At 39.4% G+C, this 13814-nt stretch overlaps 1 long non-coding RNA gene across 1 annotated transcript in view; it reads right to left on the bottom strand.

Annotated features, from left to right (window-relative positions):
* LOC309642837 overlaps positions 1-13814 on the bottom strand; it is a 259826-nt gene that overhangs the window by 203166 nt on the left and 42846 nt on the right. The window lies entirely within an intron of this gene.

Raw genomic sequence — 13814 nt, 5'->3', positions numbered from 1 at the left:
ATTGAGGCACAGGAAGATTAAGTAATTTGTCCCAAATCACATTGGTGAAACCCGCCAGGAATCAAAACTGGGTGGTCAGAGCCTAGAGCTCAAGCTCTTGATGATAGCAACTTGACCATGTAAGGAACTACAGCCATGAGCCTGCAGCCCACCTTCTAACACAGTGTGGAACAGTCTATGGCAGACTCTGGATGTCAACCTTACTCTTCATTTTATTTGGCAAGCCCTTTCCCCTGTCCCACTGCTGATGGTCCCTCTTGCTTAGTGTAGTAGGCTAAAGTGTCCCCCCAAAACTCATGTCCACCTGGAAACTGAGAATGTGACCTTATTTACAAATAAGGTCACTGCAAATATCACTTAGATGAAGATGAGGTCATACTAGAACAGGGTGGGCCCTGAATCCAATGACTGGTGTCTTTATAAGAGGAAGAGAAGACACAGAAAGAAACATAGGAAAAATGTCACGTGACAATGGAGGCCGAGATTACAGTGATACAGCTACAATCCAAAGAATACCAAGGACTGCCAGAAGCCACCAGAAGCTAGGAAAAGGCAAGGAAGCATCCTTCCCCAGAGCCTTCAGAGGGAGTGCGCTCTGCCAACACCTTGATCTCTGACTTCCGGCCTCTATAACTCTGAGAGAATAAATTTCTGTGGTTTGAGGCATTTTGTTAAGGCAGCTCTGGCAAACTAATACATATAACTTTGTTATCTCATCAGATCATGGTTAAGTGCCTTAATTTTTTTTCAAAGAAATTGGATAAAAATGTATAAAAAATTAAATTAAATTTCTGCAAAGACATTAAAAGAAAATGGCTAAAGAGATCTTACACTCCACTTAGAAAGGTCTAAAATATGAATCACGTGAGCTTATGTGAAAATCACTCCAGGCGAGCCTGAGGTGGGACGTGGCAAATGGATGGATGGTGATTCTCCAGATTAGTCAAAACTAGGTGCCACAAGAGGCCAGTGTGACTGCTGATGGGGAGAGGTGTGACATGCACTTTAAGAGCAAACAGATGGTCATTTCAAATAGCCCCAACCTGAAGGTTACAGGCATTGATGCCCCCAAATTCAGGCTGATTTGTCAGTCAGTTGCTTCTCAGAAGGGCAGCTCTACCCCGTGCTCTCATGTGTGTATCAGCCCAGGTCGGGAGTTATTTCGTGTTTGATTCTCAACCTGGGATGCTAATAGCTCTCCTCCCCTTTCTGGATCATGAGTTTTCTCTGAGCAGCTGGGCTTTTTTCTCTTACCTCTTCAGCACTTAACATAATTCTTCCTACAGCGTGGTATCTCAGTAAATTTTGTTGAATCAAATTTCTGGGAGCAAGAAAGGAAGACATTCCTCTCTGTCCTGGGAAAAACGTTATGGATGTGAGGTGGGAAATATTTAGAATAATTATCATATTCTTCTAACACCCTACAGGCCCGTATAAGTCTGACCAAAGCTTTCAGTATGAATAATAGCACTTAACCTAGGGTCTTAAAAAGTATTCCCCAACTACTTATATCAAACCAATCCACAGTTGATTGGAGGATAAATCAGCTAACATAGAAATATTTGTATCATGAATTACTCTTTTCCAAGAAAGTTCACATGCACTATCTCCCCTGATCCTAATCAGAGCTCTGGAAAGTGCATGGAGCAGGTATCAGCCAACTTTAAAGAAGAAGCAACTGAGAACAAGAAAGGTAAATAAACTTGTGGTAGAGTTTGGGAATAGACTCTTCATGGGACTTCACTCTGGGAGAGACCTTAGAGAAACTTTCCACTTGGACCCCAGACCAGGGAAATGATGCTCAAACCCATTGTCTAATGGGCCCGGCAAGGACCAGGGCAGCCAGGGGTTTGAGCAGGTATCCCAGTGAACATCAGAAGGTGGAGTTATGGGGTGGATCCAGCATAGTCCTGCCTGGCCACCAACTGGACAAGTGGCAGGCCCGAAACCCCTCTGGTCTTGACAGCCTCACCTCTAAAGTGAAAGGTTTGTAACATCTGGTCTCGAAGGGCATTCCTGCTTCTCAATGCTGAGACAAACCTAACCAACTTCCTTCTAGTCTTATGTAAACTTGGCAGTTGGGCTTCTTGTTTAGCTACTTGAATTATTTAATTTTTCCCCTTGAAGGATCAGCAGCTGATGTATCAAACACAATGGAATATTACTCAACAATAAAAAAAGAATGAAATAATGCCATTTGCAGCAACATGGATGAACCTAGAGATTATCATACTAAGGGAAGTAAGACACACAAAGAAAGACAAATATTGTATGATATCACCTATATGTGGAATCTACAAAAAAATGATACAAATGAATTTATTTTCAAAAAGAAATAGAGGGCTTCCCTGGTGGCGCAGTGGTTGAGAATCTGCCTGCCAATGCAGGGGACACGGGTTCGAGCCCTGGTCTGGGAAGATGCCACATGCCGCGGAGCAACTGGGCCCGTGAGCCACAATTACTGAGCCTGCGCATCTGGAGCCTGTGCTCCACAACAAGAGAGGCCGCGACAGTGAGAGGCCCGTGCACCGCGATGAAGAGTGGCCCCCGCTCGCCGCAACTAGAGAAAGCCCTCGCACAGAAATGAAGACCCAACACAGCCATAAATAAATAAATTAATTAATTTTAAAAATTAAAAAAAAAAAAAAGAAATAGATCCACGGACATAGAAAACAAACTTATGGTTACCAAAGGGGAAAGGGGGAGGGGGAGGGATAAATTAGGAGTTTGGGATTAACATATACACACTTCTATATATAAAGTAGATAACCAACAAGGACCACAGGGAACTATACTCAATATTTTGTAAAAACTTATAAGGGAAAAGAATCTGGAAAAGAATGGATATATAAGTATTATATGTACAGTTGAATCACTTTGCTGTACACCTGAAACTAACACAACATTGTAAATCAACTATACTTCAATTTAAAAAGTGAAGCAAGTTTTGTAATTTTGAGAAAACTTAGCATTCAAAATTGTGCGATATTTCTTTTTTTGTCAGTAAAAAAAATGCTAATTTCAGTTCCGCATCCCAAATTGGATGTAGGAGCGTAATTCGGTGTAGGGGCTCTGAAGATGCTCAGAGGATGCTGAATAACATCTTAGTGGTTATATTAGGGAATCCCCAGGGTTGACAAAGCTTGAACTTGGCTGAATGTAGATTTTTGGACATTTATTTGACCATATTAATTGTAAACAGATCAAGAGGATGCAAATTAATTATTCCCTTGTGGAGTTTTGTTGTTTAACCAAAAAGGGAACATTTCTTTCTAAATAAATGACCTGTCATCACTGTATGCAGGTCTCTTCTCTGCAACCCATCTTCTACTCCACTGCTGGCTTCATCTTCCTGATGCGTTTCCTTCTGTGTGTCTCTCATTTCCCCACTGGCCTTTAAGAGCGCTCCTTCCTTGCCAAAGAAAGTCCAAGTCTCACCTGTCCTGTCTCTTGGGCCCCTTTTTCCACTATGTCCCTCCATAAACTATATCCTTGGCAGAGGTCCTGGAGGCATGTCCTTTCATTGCCCTTGAAGAACAGGTGGAGACTCACCCTCACGCCTTTCCTCCCTTCTCCTCTTTGGCTGACCCCTCTTCCCCCTGCTACATCCCAGGTCTACTTCCTAGGGCCAGCCCAGTCCAAAAATACACAGAAGCAGGGTCACGTCTGTGCCATTCCCTCGCAGCTTCTCATCTTCCTGTCTCTATGTCTGGTCTCCTCAGCAGGGCTGGAAGCTCCCTGAGGACAGAGGCTGAGTCTTCTTGCTGCCAGCAATTGCCTCAGACAGAAGTAATGGGCAACAGATAAAATAAACAAAAGACCCAGATGCTGGCTTAATTGGGAAAATGGTTTCTCCATGTCGTAATGCCTTGGATGTGTCGGTAAGCCATTATTGAGTACCTAAATAAACTCAGCATTCCACTCAATTCCTTACTCTCAAACACTTCCTTTCTTATCATGATTTTATAAAAGATTCCTCATGTTTAAGGTATTGTTTTATTTCCCTCTCCTCTTCAATAGATTCTACATTTGAATCTCTTAAATCTGTACATAGAAACCAAACTAAACAGAGAAGTTCTCCAGGCTGTATCTCCGAGAGGAAGTCCTAGGACCACTTCCTCTGTGACGTCTGCTTCCTGCAGAAGGTATGGAGGCAGACGATGGAAACTCACGCTCGAGGAATTTTTCTGTCATGGGAAAATCTTTGGTGCCCAAGAAAACATTGGCTTTGCCTGTAATTCAGGGTCAGAATGGACACCATCTCATTTCAGCATCACATGTTCCTCAGAATAGTTCCCATGCTTCAGCGCACCGCCCATACAGCAGCAGGTAGGGGAAACTCAGCAGGGTTTGGCCTCCATTGCACGGAAGGAATCTGAAATTCAAAGAAGATGCCATTTCTCCAGCTTGGGTCCAGATGAGGATTCAGAATATAACTCAAGACTTTCAAAAGATGATTCATGAGTTGGAGAAGTTATGGTGCGGAATTTTTGAAAGGGGTGGAGAAGTAGTAAATTCCCATCCTCTCATTGATTCCAAACAAGTCTTCTCATGGTTGGAACCTGGAAGCATTAGAGTAGGTAAAATGTTCTCTTTTTAGATGATAGGGAAGAAAGCCTTCAGGAAAGATTAGTTTCATGATTTTCTATAAAAGAGAATTATTTATTTCAGAGTAGGGAAACAAATATGCCAATTGTTTAGTATAAATCTTTAATGGGTCCTATGTTTTGTTCTGATTTTTATGGTCCCATTTCCCCTTCTGTAAAACTGCGATGTTTATATATGCCTTACCTCCTTCACAGGATTCCCAGCAGGATCAAACAAGATAAAATATAAGAAAGTATTTAAGAAAGCATAAAGAACTCTAAATATAAGGGAATATTCTTTTTATTCTGTGAAGGTTTTGGATAGTCTTAATGACTGCACGTTTCTTTAAAAGACCATGCTGAGTATTTATCTCTAAGTTTCACATCTAAGTTTGTTTAATATTTGCTGTATTTGTTTTCCTACTGTGCAAACTATAACTTCAAAATTATTATTTTTAAACAAAATGCTTTATATTCTTTAAAAATAAGATAACAGAACTTCAGCTTCAGAAGATAAAGTCAGTGTACTTTTCTCTATCCCTCCCTCAAACTACAACTAAAAATCCTGGACATAATATATAAAACAAGCATAAGAAGACTCTGAAAGGCAGAGAGAAGAAGGCAGATGGGCTAGGGATCCCAGGACTTGAAAAACAACACAGCGATGATTTTTCTTGTTGCCTCAGACATCCCAGACTGGGTGCTGGCGAAGCAGGCAACCTGCAAATACCAACAGATGCAGACAGAAAAGCCTCAGCAAAAAGCCTGCTCTCTCTAGCCAAGGGACAAGGAAAGGGCAGCCTCACAAGAAAGCAATAAACTTTTAGAAAACAACTACTCAGCTGTAACTAAATATCACAGAAAACACTGTGGCCCCAGCCCCACCCATGACAGTAAAGGCCAAGTGGGATTCTAGACATCACCCCTCACCAGGCTGTAAGGAGGTGTCCAAACCCCACCCCACCCTTGCTGGGGTGGTGTCAGAGATGGCCATGTAGCTGGGACTTTCATTCCTTACAGGGAGTAAGGAGCTCCCCACCCCAAACCCCCATGTCCCTGCAGGATCAGTGAAGGTCATGTGGTAACCCTAAACTTCAAGCCCCACCTGACAGTAATGAGATGTCCCCACTACCCCAATCCACTGGTGGTGTCATAAGTGGTGGGCTTGAAGAGTCAGGATAACCTTCTAACATTCAGAGGCCACTCCACTCTGGGGTGTCACTGGAGGCCTCGTGGGGAGCCAGAACTCCCACACCCTCCCAGCACTAACAAGAAGCATCCCCCGGGACTTCCCTGGTGGCACAGTGGTTAAGAATCCGCCTGCCAATGCAGGGGACACGGGTTCGAGCCCTGGTCCGGGAAGATCCCACATGCCATGGAGCAACTAAGCCCGTGCGCCACAACTACTGAGCCTGAGTGCCACAACTACTGAAGCCCACGCACCTAGAGCCCATGCTCCACAACAAGAGAAGCCACTGCAATGAGAAGCCCGCGCACCACAACAAAGAGTAGCCCCCGCTCACCACAACTAGAGAAAGCCCGCGCACAGCAACGAAGACCCAACGCGGCCCAAAATAAATAAATAAATAAATAAATATTAAAAAAAAAAAAAAAAGAAGCATCCCCCTACCTTTCAAATAGGTGTCAACAGAGACCAAGAAGAAACCTGGCCATAACGAGGTGGTGCCTCTCTCCCCTTCCCCTTCTCCTGCTGGAGCAGTGTCAGAAGAAGCCAACTGAAATAGAAGATTAAAATAAGATCTAGTGTCTTATAACATTATACTAAAAATATTCAGGGGCTTCCCTGGTGGCGCAGTGGTTAAGAATCTGCCTGCCAATGCAGCGGACACGGGTTCGAGCCCTGGTCTGGGAAGATCCCACATGCCACGGAGCAACTAAGCCCGTGAGCCACAACTACTGAGCCTGCGCGTCTGGAGCCTGTGCTCCGCAACGGGAGAGGCCGCGACAGTGAGTGGCCCGCGCACCGTGATGAAGAGTGGCCCCCACTTGCCGCAACTGGAGAAAGCCCTCGCACAGAAACGAAGACCTAACACAGCCAAAAATAAATAAATAAATAAATTTATAAAAAAAAAAATTCAGATTTCAATCAAAATCATTCATCATACCAAGAACCAGGATGATATCAAACTGAATGAAAAAAGACAATTAATAGATGCCAACACTGAGATGACAGAGATATTAGAATTTCTAAGACATGAAAACAACCATCATAAAAATGTTTTGATAAGAAATTATGGGGCTTCCCTGGTGGCGCAGTGGTTGAGAATCTGCCTGCCAATGCAGGGGATACGGGTTCGAGCCCTGGTCTGGGAAGATCCCATATGCCGTGGAGCAACTGGGCCCGTGAGCCACAATTACTGAGCCTGCGCGTCTGGAGCCTGTGCTCCGCAACAAGAGAGACCACGATAATGAGAGGCCCGCGCACCGCGATGAAGAATGGCCCCCGCTTGCCGCAACTAGAGAAAGCCCTCACACAGAAACGAAGACCCAACACAGCCATAAAAATAAATAAATAAATAAACCCAAAGTTTAAAAAAAAAAAAAAAGAAATTATGAACAACTTGAAACAAATTCAAAAAACAGAGAATCACAGAAAAGCCACAGAAGATATAATGAAGAACCAAATGGTTCTTCTGAAAAGTATAATAACTTTAAAAATTCATTATATGGGCTCAACAACAGAATGAAGGGAACAGAGGGAAGAATCATTAAATTTGAAGACAGAACAATAATAGCTCCCTAATCTGCACAGTAGAGAAAAATTAAACTGAAAATAAGGGATCAGAGCCTCAGGGGCCTGTGGGACTTTAATAAAAGGTCTAATATTTATGCCATTGGACTCCCAGAAGGATAGGGGAAAAAAAGAGTGAGGCTGAAAAAGCACTGGAAGAAATAATGACTTAAAACATCCCAAATTTGGCAAAACACATACATTTTTAGATTTAAGAAACTGAGTGAATTCCAAACAGAATAAGCCCAAAGAAATCCACATCAAGACACATTATAGTCAAACTTGAAAAAAAAAATATTGAAATCACTGAAAAACACACTGAGGAAATTCTAATGACAGTGAATTTCTTATCAGAAACCATGGAGGCCAGAGGAGGGGGCATAACATTGTTCAAGTGCTGAAAGAAAAGAACTGACAACCCAGAATCCTATATCCAAGAAAAATATCCTACAGGAATGAAGAGGAAATCAACACATTTTTCAAATGAAGAAAAACTAAGAGAATTTGTTGCCAGCAGACTTACCCTAAGAGAATGGCTAATAGAAGTTCTCTAAATAGAAATGAAATGATAAAAGAAGCAATCTTGGGACACCAGGAGGAAGGAAAGAATATAGCAAGCAAAAATATCGGTCAATACAATAGACTTTCTTTCTTCCCTTGAGTCTTTTAAATTATGGTTGATGGTTGAAGCAAAAATTATAACACTGTCTGACATGTTTCTAAATGTATTACAGGAAATATTTAACACAATCTTATTATATGAAGAAGAATAAATTGACATAAAGGGAGATAACTTTTTTACATTTCACTCAAACTGGTAAGATGGTGACACTAGTAAACTGATAAATTATGTATACATAATGTGATACCTGGAGCAACCACTTAAAAAGCTCTAGGAAGAGATACACTCGAATTTTGATTTTAGATAAATCAAAATCGAATTCTAAAAACTGTTTAAGTGAATCACAGGAAGTTGGGAAAAAGAAAACAAAAATTAAAAACAGAGTGAACAAGCAGAAAGAAAATGGCAGACTTAAGACCTAACATATCAACAATAATCTTAAATGTAAATGGTCTAAATACACCAATTGAAATACACAGATTAGAAGAGTGTATTAAAAAACATACCCAAGTATGTGCTGTCTAACAAGAAACTCATTTCACATGTAACAAGAAAAGCAATTTGGGAATAAAAGGATGGAAATCAAAAATACAATCAATAATGCAAGCTTCCACCTCAAGGACCTAGAAGAAGAGCAAAATAAACCTAAAGCAAGCAAAGGAAGCAAATTATAAAGACAAAAGCAACAGTTAATGAAATTAAAACCAATATAAAAATAGAGAAAATCAATGAAACAAAGAGCTGGTTCTTTGAAAAAAAATAAAATTGACAAACTTCTAGCAAGACTGAAAAAGAGAGACACACACAAATGACCAATATCAGGAATGAAACATGGAGTATTGCCAAAGACACTGAAAACATCAAAGGGACAATAAGGAAATACTTCAATCTACATACATACATTTAACAATTTAGACGAAATGGACCAATTACTCTCAAAAAATCAAACTACCACAACTCATCCAATACAAAATAGATAATTTGAATAGCCCTGTAACTATTAAGAAAATTGAGTTTATAATTTTAAAACTCCCCCAAAAGAAATCTCCAGACTCAGATGTTTTATTGGAGAATTTTAACGAAAGTTTCAGGATTAACATTAATTCTACACAATCTCTTTCAAACAATAGAAGAGGAGGGAATATTTTCCAATATGAAGTTAGTATGACCTTGATACCAAAACCAGGCAAAGACAGTACAGAAAAGAAAACTATGGACCATTATTCCTCATGAGTAGAGGTTCAAAAGTCCTTAAACATTGGCAAGTAGAATTAAGCAATATAAGAATTATATATCATGACCAAATGGAGCTTATTTTAGGAATGCAAGGCTGGTTCAGTATTTGAAAATCAATCAGTGTAATCCATCATAATGATAGGCTAAAGATAAAAATCATATCATCACATCAACATATGCAGAAAAAGCATTTGACAAAATTCAACACCCATTCATGATAAGAAAAGACAAACAAAAAACCTCTCAGAAAAATAGGAATAAAGGGCACTTTTTCAATTTGAGAAAGAGCATCTACCAAAAACCTACACCTGACATTATATCTGATGGCAAAAGACTAAGTGTTTTCCCCTGACATCAGGAACAAAGCACTCTCATTGCTCTTATTCAACATAGTGCCGGTCTTTCTAACCAGTGTAATGAGACAAGAAAAGAAAACAAAAGACATACAGATTGGAAAGAAAGAAATAAAACTGCACCTACTTACAGATGACATGATTTTCTCCATAGAAAATTCCAAGAAATCTACCCAAAAAAACTCATAGAACTAATAAGCAAGTTTAGCGAGGTTACAGGATACAAGATAAATATGCAAAAATCAAGTATATTTCTAAATAATAGCCATGAATATAACATGAATATTTTAAATATAATACCACTTATTTATTTATTACCATTTGAAAAAATAACATACTTAAATATAAATCTAACAAAATATGTACAGGACTTGTATGCTGAATTTATATAACACTGATAAAGGAAATCAAAGATCTAGAAAAATAGACATATTTATTCATAGATTGGAAGGCCCACCATAGCAAAGATACCAATTCTACCCAAATATATAAGCAGGTTTAATATAATTCATATCAAAATCTCTGCAAGATCTTTGTAGATATAGGCAAGATTATTCTAATATTTGTATGGAAAGGCAAAGGGACTACAATGGCTAAAACAAGTTTTTAAAAATAAAAAATAAGTGAGAAGAACAAGTCTACCTGATTTCAAGATTTATTATATAGCTACAGTAATCAAGCCTGCATAGCACTGGCAGAGGAATAGACTCATAGATCAATGGAACAGAATAGGCAACCCAGGGATAGACCCACACAAATATGCCCAACTGATTTTTTTCCAAAGGTGCAAAAGCAGTTCAATGGACAAAAGATAGCCGTTTTAACAAATGGTGCTGGAGCAACTGGATATCCATAGGGGGGAAAATTAATCTTGACCTAAGTCTTGAACTTTATCCAAAAGTTAACTCAAAACAGATCACTAACTTAAATGTAAAAGATAAAACTAAAAGTTTTAGGAAAAAAATAGAGAAAATCTTTAGAATCTAGGGATAGGCAAAGAATTAGTCCCAATGACTAGGGACACCAAAATCACACACCACAGAAGGAAAATTTGATAAACTCACTTCATAAAATTTTTAAACTTTCGCTCCAAAAAAGACCCTGTTAAGAGGATGAAGAGACAAGCTTCAGAGTAGGAGAAAATATTTGCAAACCATATACCCAACAAAGGACTGGAATCTAGAATATACAAAGTACTCTCAAAACTCAATGGTGGGAAATCAAACAATCCAATTAGAAAAGGGGCAAAAGACATAAACAGACATTTCATTGAAGAGACTATACAGATGGCAAATAAGTACATGAAAAGATGTTCGACATCATTAACCATTAGGGAAATGCAAACTGAAACCATGCCCTATCACTACACACCTATCAGAATGGCTAAAACTAAAATAGCAAAAAATGCAAATGCTGGAGATGGTGTAGAGAAACTGGATCAGTCCTATAATGCTGAAGAGAATGTAAAATGGTGTAGCCTCCCTGAAAAATTGTCTGGCAGTTTCTTTTGTTTTTCTTTTTTTTTGGACAAAATGTTTATTACAGCACCTTAATGACATCAATAACAAAACCTGGTTACTCTCAAATGTCTGCTTTAAGGAAATTAAATTCTTTATGGCACATCCATATAATGAAATACTAAGCAGCCAATAATAGGCCATATGTGCCAACAGTACTGTGTGAAAATAGGAGAATATAGAACTGTGTGTAGAGTTTGATCCATTTATGTCATATATATACATTTTTTTAACATCTTTATTGGAGTATAATTGCTTTACAATGGTATGTTAGTTTCTGCTTTATAACAAAGTGAATCAGCTATACATATACATATAACCCCATATCTCCTCCCTCTTGCGTCTCCCTCTCACCCTCCCTATCCCACCCCTCTAGGTGGTCACAAAGCACCCAGCTGATCTCCCTGTGCTATGTGGCTGCTTCCCACTAGCTATCTATTTTACATTTGGTAGTATAAAGTCCATGCCACTCTCTCACTTTGTCCCAGCTTACCTTTTCCCCTCCCCATGTCCTCAAGTCCATTCTCTATGTCTGCATCTTTATTCCAGTCCTGCCCCTAGGTTCTTCAGAACCTTTTTTTTTTTTTTAGATTCTATATATATGTGTGAGCATACGGTATTTGTTTTTTTCTTTCTGACTTACTTCACTCTGTATGACAGACTCTAGGTCCATCCACCTCACTACAAATAACTCAATTTCGTTTCTTTATATGGCTGAGTAATATTCCATTGTATATATGTGCCACATCTTCTTTATCCATTCATCTGTTGATGGACACTTAGGTTGCTTCCATGTCTTGGCTATTGTAAATAGAGCTGTCTGGCAGTTTCTTAAAAAGCTAAACATGCAATTATCATACCACCCAGCAACTGGACCCTGGAAATTTATCCTAGAGAAATGAAAATTCATGTTCACACAAAACCTGTAAGTGTATGTTTATAGTAGCTTTAGTTGGAATAGCCACAAACTGGAAACAGCTCAAATGTTCCTCAATAGGTGAATGATTCAACTACAGTGCATCCATACCATGGAATATTACTCAGAAATAAAAAGGAATGAATTCTTGATATACACAACCATCTGAATGAATCTCTAGAGAATTACAGAGAGTGAAAAAAGCCAGTCCCAAAAGGTTACATACATACATCTTCCCATTTATGTTACATTCCTGAATGACAAAATTATAGAAATGGAGAACAGATTAGTGCTTGCCATGGCTTAAAGGGGGATTGGGTTGGGAAGGAAGTGGATGTGGCTATAAAAGGGCACCTTGAGGGATCCTTGTGGTGATAGAAGTGTCCTGCATCTTGACCTTATCAACGTCAATATCCCGTTTGTGATATTATACTATAGTTTACAAGATGTCATCATTGGGAGAAACTAGGCAAAAGGTACAAGACAATTGTGTCATATTTGGCAACTTGTTTGAATCTACAGTCATCTCAAAATTAAAAACTTTAATTTTTAAAAATCCAGAAAAGGGCTTACGAAGTTGTAAAAAAGAAAAAAAAAAGTTGTAAAAAAAAATTTAGAGGGATACAGTGCTAAAAGACCAATGAAACCAGTAAAAACCCAACACCTTAAAAAAATAAAGGTAAGCAAGAGAGAGGAAATCATAAAAACAGAGGAGATTGAAACATTAATAACAGCATCCCATTTCAAGGCTTCTTCAGCTGTCCACTACTCTCCTGGGAGTCATTATGTTTTAACCATCAGGGTTTGTAAATAACAGAATATTGTTACCCTTTCTGTTCTATCTACCCTCCACCTTGATGTCCTGCTGTGATTGCTATAGACATTTCTGAGTTATCTAACGTATAGTTACCATTATAAGAACCTGAAAACTCATACAAGAGTGATCACATTAAATTTATAAGCAGTGTTTATCCTAAAAAGAAATAAAACAGTGTAAAATATATATAGTATTCCAAAACATTGAGAGTAATTCTGATGTATCTGATTACGATGAACTGAAATGGTGACATTTTTTGACACTCCTCCCCATCCAGAAGTGGGGTCTGTCTCCCCTTCCCTTGAATCTAGCTGGACTCTGACTGACCAATAAAGAAGGGATATTCTGGCAGTTTCCAGGCCCCCTCTTGCCATGGTCATTCTGAAGGAAGCCAGCTGCCATCTAAGACAAATTCCTTAAAGACCACCCTGCTGTGAGGAAGCCCAAGTTAGCTGCGTAGAAAGGCTGGTTGGAGAAGGAGAGATGCCTAACTAGCCCCAGCTCATCCAACTACTCCAACCCAGTGTCAGACTTGTAAATGAAAAACCCATTTTGGAGCCTCCAGGCCAAAAGTTGTGATATGGAGAAGAGTCAAGGAACCCAGCCAAGAGCCAGAACTAGGGTCCCCGGCGTGTAGTGCCCAGTGAGCCATGCCAGTCATCTTCAGCCATTTGAGTCGATGTAAGCAGAGATGAGCCGTTTCTACTGTGCCTTACCGGAATTGCTGACCCACACAATCATGAGCATACTAAAACAGCTGTTGTTTAAATAACCAATTTTGAAATGGTTTTTTAAGCAGCAATAGATAACTGAACCACTGATATATCCATGTAGCGAGCATTAACTGGCACTTTCTCATGGTGATTAATATGCTAAACTTTGGCGCCAAGCTGACAGGGGTTGGAGACTAGTCTCTGCCTTATACTAGTTGTATAATCTTGAGCAAGTTTAACTCCCCAAGGCTTAGTTCTTTCATGTGTAAAACAAGTGATAATTATACCAACGGCATGGGATT

Source organism: Balaenoptera physalus (genome assembly GCF_965194825.1).
Source record: "Balaenoptera physalus genome assembly, chromosome: 14".
NCBI classification, from domain to species: Eukaryota; Metazoa; Chordata; class Mammalia; order Artiodactyla; family Balaenopteridae; genus Balaenoptera; species Balaenoptera physalus.
This window is presented reverse-complemented; position numbering and strand designations above follow the sequence as displayed.